Source organism: Dipodomys spectabilis, unplaced genomic scaffold (genome assembly GCF_019054845.1).
Source record: "Dipodomys spectabilis isolate Male_0828 unplaced genomic scaffold, ASM1905484v1 ptg000483l, whole genome shotgun sequence".
NCBI lineage: Eukaryota > Metazoa > Chordata > Mammalia > Rodentia > Heteromyidae > Dipodomys > Dipodomys spectabilis.
In genome coordinates this window covers 814,869-820,415 of record NW_024871160.1, presented here as the reverse complement: position 1 = coordinate 820,415, position 5,547 = coordinate 814,869, and the positions used below count along the sequence as shown (strand labels likewise).

At 33.6% G+C, this 5,547-nt stretch overlaps 1 pseudogene; it reads left to right on the top strand.

The window, feature by feature from the left end:
* The first annotated feature begins 4,559 nt into the window (after positions 1-4,559).
* LOC122098656 lies at positions 4,560-4,656 on the top strand (annotated as a pseudogene).
* The last annotated feature ends 891 nt before the right edge of the window (positions 4,657-5,547 follow it).

Below are 5,547 nucleotides of genomic sequence, written 5' to 3'. Positions count from 1 at the left end.
TATGTTTTTGGTTGCATCATTTCACTTTCTGCTCTGCCATTTCCCAAAATAGCACCACAGAAACAGAAAAATCCAGAAGTGGTGCTGTGGCTCAAGTGGTAGAGCGCTTGCCTTGATTTGAAGAGATCAAAGACAATGCCCAGGCCCAGAGTTCAGGCCCCAAAACTAATTTTTAAAAAAAAGAATCTAAATACTTGGTAACTTTACTAACAGATCTGACTGAAATCAGTTGAATCACACTTTTCCTGTACAATGAAGGAATAGGTACAGGCTAGGAAAGCAGCTAGAGAAGGCAAGCAGATTGTAGAAGATTGTATCTGTGACAAAACTTTTTGGAAAATGGAATCCAGGATTACTTACTGGTGATTCACTTGCACTTGAAGCATGATTCTGAAATATTGCTTGCTGATTCTGAACTATTGCTTAGATCATTATAATCTCCAAGAAGAAAAAGTGAAATTTAATTGATAGCAAAGGACTACTAATACATTTTGACTTCTCATTAAGCATCTTCAATCATCAAAATCACCTGAAGACAATAGACAGGCTTATTTTTAGATGAAAACAAGTGTCTTTAAAAAAAAACAAGAATTTAGATAGTCATACAAAGAACTTCTATTTTACTACTGCATTATACATTTTTTCTAATGTTGCATACCAACCTTAGAAAGCTACTAGAAAGCTCTTAAAGCCCATATGTTTAATAGTGAGTTATCTTACACTATAACATGATATTTCCTAAATCATTTACATAAAAGGCATTGTTTCCTATTTTCTCATTCCCAGAATAAGCTGCACATGAAGACACCACTGGTCCTCATTTTCAGTCTGTACCTTTGAATACTGAGGAAAATCGTTCCTCTGCTCTCTATCAATTCCCTACTCTCCAGTTAGTATAATTTAGAATAGTAAAAATGGAAAAAGAGAAAATAAATCATGCTGAAAAAACATATGCAGAAAATTCACCAGATTTTTCTGACCAGTTCAACCAATGTGAACTATTGGAGAAATACATTGATATCTCATTCCCACTGGCACTCAAAGTCTCTGGTTAGGTAATTCTGACGAAGACAAGGAACAAGAGAAAAAAGTAAGGAATGGTATCAATTGCAAGAAAAAAATGGAGTAGGATCCAAGCAAATTTCTTCTTTGGGATGCCGAAATTTATCGGCTTACTATGATTCAGAGACTACTTTCCAAAAAGGCCACCCAGATGAATACTAGGGATGAGGATGAGTATACCCCTCTTCATCGGGAAGCCTAGAGTGGACACTTAGACATTGTCCATGAGTTGGTAGCTCAAGGCAGATATTCATGCAATAGCACTGTGCAGGCGTGTCCAACCATTTAGAGCTATTGCATGAATATCTGCCTTGAGCTACCAACTCATGGACAATGTCTAAGTGTCCACTCTAGGCTTCCCGATGAAGAGGGGTATACTCATCCTCATCCCTAGTATTCATCTGGGTGGCCTTTTTGGAAAGTAGTCTCTGAATCATAGTAAGCCGATAAATTTCGGCATCCCAAAGAAGAAATTTGCTTGGATCCTACTCCATTTTTTTCTTGCAATTGATACCATTCCTTACTTTTTTCTCTTGTTCCTTGTCTTCGTCAGAATTACCTAACCAGAGACTTTGAGTGCCAGTGGGAATGAGATATCAATGTATTTCTCCAATAGTTCACATTGGTTGAACTGGTCAGAAAAATCTGGTGAATTTTCTGCATATGTTTTTTCAGCATGATTTATTTTCTCTTTTTCCATTTTTACTATTCTAAATTATACTAACTGGAGAGTAGGGAATTGATAGAGAGCAGAGGAACGATTTTCCTCAGTATTCAAAGGTACAGACTGAAAATGAGGACCAGTGGTGTCTTCATGTGCAGCTTATTCTGGGAATGAGAAAATAGGAAACAATGCCTTTTATGTAAATGATTTAGGAAATATCATGTTATAGTGTAAGATAACTCACTATTAAACATATGGGCTTTAAGAGCTTTCTAGTAGCTTTCTAAGGTTGGTATGCAACATTAGAAAAAATGTATAATGCAGTAGTAAAATAGAAGTTCTTTGTATGACTATCTAAATTCTTGTTTTTTTTTAAAGACACTTGTTTTCATCTAAAAATAAGCCTGTCTATTGTCTTCAGGTGATTTTGATGATTGAAGATGCTTAATGAGAAGTCAAAATGTATTAGTAGTCATTTGCTATCAATTAAATTTCACTTTTTCTTCTTGGAGATTATAATGATCAAAGCAATAGTTCAGAATCAGCAAGCAATATTTCAGAATCATGCTTCAAGTGCAAGTGAATCACCAGTAAGTAATCCTGGATTCCATTTTCCAAAAAGTTTTGTCACAGATACAATCTTCTACAATCTGCCTGCCTTCTCTAGCTGCTTTCCTAGCCTGTACCTATTCCTTCATTGTACAGGAAAAGTGTGATTCAACTGATTTCAGTCAGATCTGTTAGTAAAGTTACCAAGTATTTAGATTCTTTTTTTAAAAATTAGTTTTGGGGCCTGAACTCTGGGCCTGGGCATTGTCTTTGATCTCTTCAAATCAAGGCAAGCGCTCTACCACTTGACAAGTGTTATTTTAGCAAATGTGATCTTAAATAGTTTATTTGAAAATGAATATACTTTCAGGAGATTAAATGTAGGTTATCATTGGTTTGAGAATGACAACATTTTTATACTACAGAATCTAGTTTTACTGAAGTACTAGTGTTTTGAAGCACTGAAGATCTTCTTAGTTAATGTTTTTCTAAATTATATTTGACCTCTAGATCAAGTTTTCCTAGCATTCGTAGACCAATTATGGATCTATCATTCCACAAACTATTTTTTTGGCTGCACTGAAATCTTTCATTAATCATTAGGAGAGGGGTATTAAAAATAATCTTGTTCATTTGTTATTTTGTTCACTCATATGGGCTGGTCATCTGTAAATTGAAAGTTTGAATTACAGTACTTTCTCTCAGATTTTGTGATCTCATCTTTCATCTTAAGTTGCCTTGCATTTCACAATTGATTACTGCTAATTCTTGAAAGGAATTGGGGCCCTGAAATGTTACAGGAAATGAGAAATTGAGATGAGTCTTCAATTATTTTCTGCTGGCATGTTTCATGGGCCTATGTGAGAAGTCTTGCCCTTGTTATTTGATTGTGCAGATAACTGGGACCTAGTATCCTAGGACCGTGTGTCCTGCAGAAGAATAATAGCTTTTAGACATCATATCAGCAAAATTTGGGTATAATCAGTAATAAATTCTTCAGAAATATGGATTAAAACACTTTGGGACCAGCGAGTTAAAACAATTAACACAGCATCAGAGTAAAATCCCTTATAGATTAGCAGAAAAAAATACTGTTATTTTACCATGTGAATTCAGAAGACCACGAACACTTAGAAGGTATCACAAGTTTATAGCGAAGATATTGCATTGATACTTTTTATATTCTAATATATATTCTAAACCTAATTATTTATATTCCAATCCATTTATGGGAATAAATGTCAATATATTTGTCAAATTATCAATTCTAGTAAGATTCACTGTGTGAAATTTAAAATCAGCACATATAAATATAAAATACATAAGTATATATAATGTAAAAACTGTTTTGCATTGTTGTGTTGTGGTTAGGGAATCAAAGGCAACTCTGTTTTAAAGTATTATTCCATTATCTCTACCTCAGTTTTTGGTAGAGTTAGACTTAAAGCTTTACCATTTGTAGATTTACAGCCTAGAGGCAAGAGGAAACACTGTGACTAAAACATTACCAATTTAAGGCCTAATATCCAGGAGAAACATATGGACTGCTCCAGGAGCTATGGAAATATTTGGTGATAGAATGTCAGTAGTGTAAGTTCCTGCCTAGTTGGATGACAGACAGGCCAGGACAGTAGGTAGTCATGCATATGAACAATTTTTTCACCTTCTTGGCTTTAGCTACTTTTGAAATAATAAGTATAATAAACAATTATATTTTGATAAAATACCTTCCATTCTGAACAATTCTGTCTAAACGGTTCATCTCTCTATGATCCCTTGTAACTAAGATAAGCTTTGTTTCAGTAATACAATCTATGCTATCAGTGTAAGATATTGTGGTTTGTCTGTTCCTACATGGAAGAAGGGTAAAGGTTCAGGTAGACATTTGTCCCAGCAAGACCTCATTTGGGAAATTTTAAGCTGCAGAAGTTTAGAAGTAGCTCTTAAGCAAGGCTTACTTTGAATCCATTAGCTCCACAAAGCTAACTCCGTTGATAAATAAGTACTTGAAAAGCCATCACTTTTGGAATTAGCTGTAAAGGCTTCAAAGTATGATCAAATTTAAAATGAGAACGACAAAATAGTCATTGACAAAAACTTGTAAATGTGAGGAATCGACCAAACGATGTCAGTTTTTTTCCACTATACACAGAATTTTAGAGAAATAAGATCAATAGCATTTTTAGGAACAATAAGGGTTCCTTCTTACAAATAGGCATCCATGGATATATGCCTGTATAAGATTGCATCATTACATTAATTACTTAAATTTAGAGGATTCTACATGCTTCCGAAGCAGGTCTACCCAAATTACAATACAGATATTAACATGGCACTTGCACAAGGATGATAGGAAAATTTGTGAAGTATTACTTATTTTTCATTCTACTGATGCAAGAAATGAAAAACAGTTATTAAAAAGTTGATTACAAAAATACAAGTGTAACAATACATGTAATTCATAGAATTAAAGGTTAGTTTGTCATCGTTTTATTAAATCTTCACCTTAGAAAGGCCTTACATAGCATAACCTTTACAAAACTTGAAATTAGATAACATTGTCATTTTATCCCAAAGAAATAAAATAATATTAGGACCCAGGAAAAAAAGGAATATTAAACTTCTTCTATGTGGAATGCAATCTGAAAGGACACATTTATTAATGAACATATACATTATATAACAATGTCGAATTCAAATTATTATATCTAGGAGCGAATGAAATAGATTTTGGACATTATACAAACATAGATATACTTTTTTCAGAAAAGCACCAGGAACATCTTTTGTGTCTATACTATTCATTTCAACAGATAAGTTAAAATTATTTCTGATTAAAAAAAAAATCACAAACTCTGCAGAAATCATTATAGATGTATACAAACAACTCTTGAATACATTTTGACATGAAAGTCAGGCAATTCACTTTGAAGAATACCATGGAATCCATGCATTTTTAAAGTAAGATATTGCTGTTGCTTTGTATTGTGAAAAAAAATTTGTAGGGACACAAAGGATGGACTGGCATTTTTGAAATTTAAGAAACTTAATCAAACTATTACGACTTAGGAGAACAATTTGTACAGCCTTCCACAACTTCAAAGATGTAGTGATACATACTTATCCTTTTGGCAATATCAAATGCAGTTTCTTCCAAGTTGTTCTTCAGATCTGCTTTGATATAGTGATTCAACAGAAGTAGATACAAGGTATCTTTGCTATTTCTATTCCTAGCAGAAATATGCAAGGGGATCAAGAGGCCTTTAGTTTGG